The following is a 9,877-nucleotide window of genomic DNA, read 5'->3' as shown; positions in this document are numbered from 1 at the left end:
TTGTTGGATGAATAAGGGGAACCAAGAGGGAGGAAAGCAAGATGAGGTGATGGTTATTGTATTTCCCCTAAAAGTTATATTGGGTCTGAATAAATGGGCATTTAAGATGAGGCTTGAAAGACAGATAGAAGTTAGATTTAAAAATCAGTTAGTGGCAGGGCAGGGCACCTGTGTGCTTGTGCTGCCAGATGCTCCACCCTCCTGTTCTACCACCACTGCTATTGGGTGTTTTGTTCTGTGGAGGTGACTGGCCTGCACTCTCTTTCCTCCTTTCTCCCCGTCTCCTGCTATCAGTAGGACCCATCTGCCACTGCCTCTGGGACCCCATGCCCACATGGCTTTGAGCACAATGTCTCCCAAAAAGGGAGGTGGTGGAATTAAACCACCCCAACCATTGGAAGATTTGGAAACTTCTTTTATGTTGGATTGCCAAATGTTGGGAAATCTACCTTCTTCAATGTGTGAACCCACAGTCAGTCCTCAGCAGAAAACTTCCCATTCTGCACTATTGATCACTGCACTTCTTTCACTGCAGAGTACCTGTGCTAAGTGAAAGGTTTGATTTTCTTTGCCAGTACCACAAACCAGCAGGCAAAACTCCTGCCTTTCTCAATGGAGTGGATATTATTGCTGGTTTTGTAAAAGGGGCTTGTAAAATGGCCAGGGCCTGGGAAATGCCTTTTTACTCACATTAGTGCCTGCGATGGCATCTTTCATCTAATACATGCTTTTGAAGATGTCATACATGTTGAAGGATGCGTAACTCCTATCTGAGACATAGAAATAATATACAAAGAGCTTCAGCTTAAAGATGAGGAAATGATTGGCCTGTTATAGATAAATTAGAAAAAGTGTCTATGAGAGAAAGAGATAAAAAACCTAAAACCTGAATTTGATATAATGTGCAAAGTCAAATCCTGGGTTATAGATCAAAAGAACCTGTTTGCTTCTATCATGATTGGAATGACAAAGAGATTAAAGTGCTGAATAAACACTTCTGACTTTAAAAACAATTGTTTACTTGGTTAATCCTTCTGAAAAAAACTACATTAGAAGGAAAAATAAATGGTTGATAAAATTAATGCATGCGTGGACAGGTATGACCCAAGTGCCTTGGTTATTCCTTTCAGTGTGCTGTTGGAATGCTAGTTGCAAGAATTGAGTGCTGAGGAGAGATAAAAGTATCTGAAAAAGAACACTACACAAAGAACTTTGCCAAAGATCATTAAGGCTGGATGTGCAACACTCCAACCAGAACGCTTTTTCACTGCAGACCCAGATGGAGTGTGTTCAGTACTTAGGACAAGCATGGAGGCTCCTCCAGCTGCAGAAAAGATTCACACAGATCTTGAAAAATGATTCATTATGGCTGAAGCAATGAAATATGAAGATTTTCAAGAGGAAGTTTCTGAAAATGTGGTCAAGGCTGCTTGAAAGTACAGATAAGGCAGAAATAGATATTGCTGAAAATGGAGATATTCTTCAAATTTAATACATCCCAGCAATAGAACAAAAAATAAATTTTAGTTATTACTCAGATAAATGTACAATTTCCAAAAGGCATATGATTTTTTAAAATTAAAACTTCTGAAAACCAAAGGGACAAACTTGGGAGGATAGGAATCTTCTACAAACAAAATTTTTTAAATTTGTTTTCAAATTAAAATACTGTATAACTTCAGTGGAATTCAAAGTCTCTAATGTGAACAGCTTTGCTTTTTTCATGACTAAGACCCTCCTCCAAATTGTAGAAGCATTCAGGAACCATATTACTCTCATGATACTTCCGTAATCTCTGTCACATTTGACAGTGAGGGCAGTGTGGCTTACACCTTTTTGAATCTACGGATAACCCATGTTTTACTGTATTTCAGATGTCTACACTCAATAAAACATTGGAAAGTCAATCAATCAGGTAGTGGTGGGGGCAAGCAGACAGGAAAAGACAGTCTAGTCAGAGAGAATGGTATGTGCACAAGCATGGAGGGAAGGAGTGTATGAAGCACTGTGATACATGATATAGATGGAGCACTGTGAGGATGGGGGTGGAGAGGAGTGATGTGACAAACTGTACTTTCCAAAGACAACTGCAACAATAGCTCTACATGATCTTTTAGAGGCTGGCCACCATCCCCTATCACCAGATAGAATCGAATCCTCTGTCTTTGAATATCGGGGGGCTTGTGCACAAATATAAAGTGATGGAAGTGACACTGAGTGCTTTCTGTGGCTAGGTCATAAAAGGCAACATGGCTTCTGTATTGTTAGCTGGGACGTGCACCTTTGGAGCCCTGAGCTGCCATTTGAGAAGTGTAACGATCCTGAGGTTGCCATTCTATGGGGAATTCTAGGCCCCGTAGAGAAGCCATTGCAGGTGTTCTGGCTGATAGTCCCAGATGAGGTCCCAGCCAACATGCATATAACATATCACAGACATTAACCATTCGACATGTGAATGGAGAAATTTACAGATGATTTTAGTTTCCATTTATTAAATCATTCCAGCTTTTAAGTCGTTTCAGCTGAGGACCCAGACATCATACAGCAGAAACAACTGTCTTTGTTGTGTACTGAGTTTGTGACCCAACCAATGGTTCTTTCATGGCACTAATGTTTGGGATGACTTGCTATGCAGCTGTAGTAATTGGAACAGATGGTTGTATTGTGCAAGCAGTTGACTAAATATGTCTGGAGTTCAGGAGAGAAATGTGGGCTGGAAATTTAGCTCTCAAAGTAAATTTAGCTGAAGTGTTAAGAAGATATGGGGTTATCCAGAGGGGTGTGTAGACTTGAAAGAAGGTTAATAATGTAGCCCTGAAGCATATGAACACTGAAGAGGCAGAAAAAGAACAAGAAACAAGAAAGAGACCAAAAAAGGCACCCGAAAAAGGAGCAAAATGGGGAGAGAGGGTTATTAAGGAAGGCAAAGGATGAGAATGCTTTATGAAATGCAAAGAGATCAACACTTTCAGATGCTGCAGAGAGAGCACTGGAAATGCAACTGTGAATTTAACAATAAACAGGCGGCCTAGTCCAGACCAGTTTCAGGAAGAAGTAAGGATGAAGGCCAGAACGAAGTGTGGTGAAGAGTGCGTGCCTTGAATAGCAGGTGCTTAATAAATATTTGTTGAATAAATGAATCTGAGGTGGTGAAATAGAGATAAATTGGTTAGAAATGGACAAACAGAGGAATAGTTGGCAGAAATAGCCAAGAAGTCTTGGTGAGAATAGAGGGGAGAGGGAGAGAAGATATTTTAGCATTTGCAGGTGAAGCTGCGGTATACTTCTTTCTCCACAGCTGTCCCTTGCTGCCATTGGCCCACACCAGCATCTGGCACGGGACTTCTGCAGAGCCCACTGCACGTACCCCACAGTTGCTTAGCTGCTCTGATGTTCCAGCCCTGGGATTTTTTTCACCACATCACAGCACTGCCTAGATGACAGTGACATGGGTGAGTTGCCAACACTTCCCAGAACATGCAAGTGTTTTGTTTAATAAGAGGGCAGGGATTGGGGGAAGGAGAGAGCAGTCAGCCAACTATAAAACATGGTCACAAACTGTGGACTAATATACAAGTGTCATGGAAAAAGTTAAGAACAACATCTTGTATTCTGACAGCACTTTCCTTCTTCCAAAACCCATAACACCCTATAACTCAAATTTGTTTCCTAAATTTACCCAATCCAGTGCAAACATGCCACTTCCTTTGTGAGTATACTACAGGACCAGGAGGAACGTGGCAAGATACTTTCAGACGATTTAATGTCCTGACTTTTTTTTACTTAAAACTAAATTTAGAGCCAAACACATTGCTATTTTTAATTTTTATAGTTTCTGTTTTACATTATTAACTTAAGCTGGTTTTGAAGTACATTTGCCTGCCACAGAGTCTTGACAGGTGACTTAGGGATGAATTATGCCAAAAACTTGCTGTCTAGTAAGTGGAGATAATCCTTGTCTGAATATACATTATACTACAGTATTAAAAGAATAATATTTTAATTCAGCTCCCATTCAGACTCACTAATTTTCTGTTGGATTGGTGTTTGTCCTAGGCTGGAGAAATTCTAAGTCAATGGAAAACTATGATTGCTTGAAGCAAGTTAGGAAAGTGAGTGAATTATGAATATTTTTCAAATCACATGCCTAAAAGGCTAACTTAGACTAACCAGGACAGCAAAAGTTCTTTTAAGATGATCATTAAAAATCCTGCCTTATATTTTCTTGCCAAATATTTCAAAGGGATAGACTCCTCCAGGCTTTTTATATTCTATAGCAGTTTCATATGAGAAACAGAATCTTTATTAATAGCATAGAATCAATTTATTTTAAAGAAAAATTAGCCTTTGAGTCTTTTCCATGCCCTGGGACCTTATTTCCAGACAAAAGCCTGAAACTGGTGTCCCCTTATTATGCCATCGAAGCTAAGTAAAGAAACTGCCAAGAGCATGCCGTTTCTCCTGCCAAATCATCATGAGACAAAAATGTTTCCACATTTTCTCTCTCCGTCTCCCTGAATTTACTATTAACCAAAAGAACATAAAATTGCTTCAGAACACTTTTTTATCCTTAATGAGTATTAGTGTTCAAAACCCATATTTCTTCCTATATCGATAATGGGTTTTTCGAGAGGAATGCTAAAGTCAAGTCTAGGAGTCATCAGAGTGGCCTCATCCAGAGACGTTTTGGATCCAAGAATGATCTCTGTATGATGGACTTCCAGTGAGATAGATTCCAGTCTGTGTTTGTAGCAATAAACTTTCAGGGTACCTCTGGTGAGGACCTTCTTCTGTCCTCAAGTTGTGTAATGGTTACATGTGTTGTCAACTTGATTGGACCATTGGGTGCCAAAACATCATTTTGGGATGTCTCTGTAACAGTGTTTGTGGATCAGATTAGCATTTGAATCAATGTAAATAAAGTACATTGTCCCCATCATTGTAGATGGGCCTCATCCAATTCATTCGAGGCCCACATGGAACAAAAAGCTGAGCAAGACAGGATTCACTCTCTCTGCCTGATGGTCAAGTTGGGACATTGTTCTTCTTCTGCCTTTGGACTCAGACTAAGACTGGAACTTGAACCATCTGGTTCTCAGGCCTTCGGACTGCAGATCTTGTGAACTGTCGATCTCTGTAATCATTCAATCAATTCCTTTGAATGAATGAATAAAATAAATCAGTAAATATGTATCTCCTATGTGTTTTGTTTTTCTGGAGAACCCTGACTGATACAGGCCTTTTGTCATGCTTTTCCAAGTCCCAGTGTTCAGGCCACAACAAAAGATGGGAATCATGGCAAAGCCAGCATGACCCCATGTCTCACACACAGCACAGAGTGGGGACTTCACTCTAGTCACTCAGATGGTTAAAATGGGGGAGGCTGTTATGTGGTAGCATTACTATTTTTACTCACCACTCCGATCTTCCTTGGGTTTTTGATTTGAAGCTCATTTATAAAGAGTTCCTTGGTTAGAAAAAATAAAAAATATAGAAGAGATGACCAAAAAATTGTTCTTCAGAGCATCATTTAGTTGACCATCTAGGTTCAGTTGCTTAGTTTGCCAATTATTTAGTCTCTTTCTTACTAATATGTACAGCTGCTCCCCTGCTTGCAGGTTATTTTAGTGCTAATTAGCAACTCAACTTGAAGAGGGCCATGGGACATGGAAAGGAATGACATTTGAAGCAGTCGATGCTGCTGTTTTCCTTCTGTCTGGTTTCATGGAAGTGAGCCTGAGGTTTAGAAATTACACTTGGGTTTTCAATGACTTTTACTGAGGGGAAAAAGAACGGGACACGCTACACCTCAAAAGATCAGCTCCAGTTTCTGTGCTCTCACAACTTAGGAGGCATTCATGTCAGCCAGTTTGTTAAATTGGCAATTAGTAATTTTGCATATCCAAGAAGAGCTTGGGAAGGATACATTTTAAACATAGGACTCAGGCATTTAAATGTTTGCTTAAAATTTACTTGGGACAGATGAGATACTTACACAAGAACATTTAAATGAACTTAATAATAATGATTATTATCATTATTACTGACACAGAATGATACAGTAGAAGTAGACAAAGATACACATTTACTGTATGATCTTGGATACATCATTTCACTGCTCTGGGCTGCAATTGCCCCAGTGTCACATGAATAAAATGAGGAAATGCCTGTTTTTAAAACTATGTCATGGTGCCCTGCTATCTGTGGAGATGAGGATAATCTGAGTGGGGGGAGCTTCTAGTCCCTGCTTCAACTGGAGAAGCTCTATTGTAATCTAGTCATATACACATGGAACTTTCATGCAATATTTTATTTAAACAGATATTTTTCAGACAGATTGAAAATGGTGGGAGTTACATTCATCATGTCCCAGGACCAAACTGGAATTGCAGCTAAAATATAGAACAATCAACCTGAATAACCAATAGAAGACCACCTGAACAAAAGCTTTATAACCAAGGATTTACAGAAGCCACACTGAGACTGCTAAGAAAAATGGAGAAAGGAAAGGGTTGGCCCCACACCCACAGGAGGTGGCTGAGATTCCAGAGGGCTATCTCAGCTGCACAGGTCTCCCGTGAGGAGCGTGGAGTCTCAATCTTATACCAGGCTCCCCACCCTACTGCATCAGAACTAGGGAGAGGGGCCCACATGACATTTGGCTCTGAAAGTCAGTGGGGTTTCTGTCCATCAGGGAGAAACAGGAGTCCACTAGAAACCCAGGTGCGCTCTCAAAGAGCCAGTGAACAAAATCTTGTTTGCAGCCACTCATCCTGTGCTTAGAGCAGATTAGAGTCATGTGAGAAGAGACTTGGTTGTGTGAGTCCTGGGAGAAAGCTGAAGGGACAGCTGCCAAGGTCCCTGTGCTGATATCCTCTCTCATACTACTCTCAGATGCCATCTTTCCTGAGTTGGGCATTCCCCTACAAACAGCACCAGCCTGGGGGAACGCAATATCCCAACTATTTCAGGTGTCACCAACTACTGAAGGTGACAGATGACTGCCTGTCACCTTCCCTGCCAACTCATGCCCTGCAGATGAGTCAGCTGCTCAGGCTCATGGTGTAGAGGTCTAGACAGACTCAGGGGGTGTCAGAGACTAAGTTGTGTGGCTCAGGGCCAGTCCCTCTCCCTCCTTCCAGCCTGCCTAGCTCCATCACCCAATAAGAGATTCACTAGCCCCGCCCTCCCAACTCCTGGTGACCACACCCTTTGAAGCCCAGGCACTTGAGGGGTTCCAGGCAAACTATGAGAGAGAGAGTTATGTGGCTCTAGGACAGGAACCATTTTTCCTTCACATGCACACCTGATCTCCACCCCCATTCCTACACTAGCTATCCCTTCACATGGCCAAGTCTTAGTTTGATCCTGATGAACTCTGAAGGCCTCACACTAACAACACCGTGACATCCTACACAAAGGTCTGTGGGTACCCAGGGGGTATACCCTGGGACTATTTCTGAGTGGCCTCAGACCCAGCACTGGCATCAAGTTTAAATCTGTGTCAGTCTAGTGAGTACCACTTAGCCCTACCTGGTAACTCATTGAGAACCTAGCTCATGCAACTTGAGTACCCCTAGAGACTCTTTCAGTGACTAAGACTAATGGGAAGCCAGCAGCCAGAGGCAAGGAGAGCAGAAGCAGATTTAGGAGTGCTTTGGACCTTTTGCTGACCTGCCCCCAGGCTCAGTGCTGGTGGAAGCCAGTATTGATGCACAGGTTGGTCCTTCTCATGCATACCAAAACTCAGAAGAGGCAGCCACAAGCTGAGGATCACTTTGTAGCTCAAAACAGGTAGGATGGAACTAGTCACAGGCCACATCTGACATTGACCTGCACAAGAGTCTGTCTTAAGAGGCTCTAGAACTAACACACCCAGTGGTGGACTTCAGACAATATCAGAGCAGGATCCAATTAGCTCTACAAGCAGAACATCAAAAAAGAGATCTCAGTAGGTATCAGATCCTGCTGAAGCAAATTCTTCTTCATGGGATCAGCACTTGCCCAGCAGCCTATATACTGTGGTTGGGGCTGATCCTCACAATCAGCTGGCCTCAGGGTTGGCCTCATGTAGAGGCAGGCCAAAAGTAATCAAGGCTCAACTACAATAGGAGGGCTCACATAACTTACACAAAATAAAAGACAGAAAAGGACACTACATAATGATAAAGGGATCAGTCCAACAAAGGGATATAACTATTAAACATTTATACATACAACATAGGAGCACTTAAATACAGGTACAATTTTGATGGATTTTAACACTGTCTTGGCATCAATGGATAGATCTTCTAGAAAACCAATAAGGAAATAGTAGTTATAAATGACACACTAGAGAAAATGAATTTAATTGATGTTTTCAGAGCATTTACACTAAAGTAGTGAATATACATTCTTTTCAAGTGCACACTGAACGTTTTCTAGGATAGAACACATGTTAGGACACAAAACAGGTATCAATAAATTTAAGAAGATTGAAATCATATCAAGCATCTTCTCTAACCATAATGGTATGAAACTAGAAATCAATCTCAAGAAATAAACTAAAAATCATACAAACATATGGAGGCTAATAAACACATTACAAAACAATGAATAAGTTAACAAAGAGATCAAGGAAGAAAACAAAAGATACCTTGAAACAATTGAAGATGAGAACACACCAACCTCAAATCTGTGAAACATTGCAAAAGCAGTTTTAAGAGGGAATTCATAGCACTATAGGCCTACCTCAAGAGATAAGGAAAACCTGAAATAAAAAATTTAATCTTACATTTGAAATAACTAGAGAAAAAGAAAAACAAATAAAGCCAAAACTGAGTAGAAGAAAGGAAATTATAAAGATTATGGCAAAGATTAATGAAATAGACTATGAAAAAAGCAGAAAAAATCAAGGAAACCAATAGCTGGTTCTTCAAAAAGATAAACAAGATTGATAACTTTTAACAAACATCAAGAAAAAAGAGAGGACTCAAATAAATAAAATCAGAGATTAAAGAAGAGAAGTAACAACTGACAGCACAGAAATACAAAGGACTATATGAAAATATTATGAAAAAATATATGCCAACAAATTGGGCATTCTCAAAGAAATGGATAAATTCTTAGAAATATACAATCTCTCAATACCAAATCAAGAAGAAACAGAAAATCTGGACTGACTAATTACAGCTAATGAAATCAAAACATTAATAAAAAACTTCCAGCACACAAACAATGTATACTGGCTAGCTTCACAGGTGAATTTTGCTGAACATTAAAGAAGAGTACCTATCCTTCTCAAACTATTTCAAAAGATTTAAGAGGAGGAAAGATGCCCAAGCTCATTTTACGAGGCCAGCATTATCCTAGCTCAAAAACCAGATAAAGACACTGCAGAGAAGGAAAATTATAGACCAGTATTTCTGATGAACATAATGCAAAAATCCTGAACAAAATATTAGACAACTGAATTCAGCAGTATGTTAAAGAAATCACATATCATGATCAAGTGGGATTTATTCCTGGGAAGCAGGATCACAAATCCAATAAATATGATACATCACATAAACAAAATGAAGGATAAAATCATATGATCATATCAACAAATTCAGAAAAAGCAATTGACAAAATCCAGCACCCACTTTTGCTAAAAACTCTTAGCAAAGTGAGAATAGAGGGTACATATCTCCACATAATAAAGGTTATATATGATAAATCCACAGATAACATATACTCAGTGGGAAATATCAGGAACACACAGGGATGTCTACTTTTATCACTCATATTCAATGTAGTACTAGAAGTCTTAGTCACAGCAATCAGATATGAAGAAATTTAAAAATCCAAACTGAAGAGGAAGAAGTAAAACTGTCATTATTTGCAGATGACATGATGC

The 9,877-nt window shown here is 39.9% G+C and overlaps 1 pseudogene; it reads left to right on the top strand.

Annotated features, from left to right (window-relative positions):
- Positions 1–349: 349 nt before the first annotated feature.
- LOC119054634 (obg-like ATPase 1) lies at positions 350–1,508 on the top strand (annotated as a pseudogene).
- Positions 1,509–9,877: the final 8,369 nt, after the last annotated feature.

The sequence above is a fragment of the Artibeus jamaicensis genome, unplaced genomic scaffold (assembly GCF_021234435.1).
Source record: "Artibeus jamaicensis isolate MK-2021 breed Jamaican fruit bat unplaced genomic scaffold, CSHL_Jam_final contig_585, whole genome shotgun sequence".
Classification (NCBI taxonomy): Eukaryota; Metazoa; Chordata; class Mammalia; order Chiroptera; family Phyllostomidae; genus Artibeus; species Artibeus jamaicensis.
Note: the sequence above shows the minus strand (reverse complement) of the source record. Positions and strands in the feature narration are given on the sequence as shown.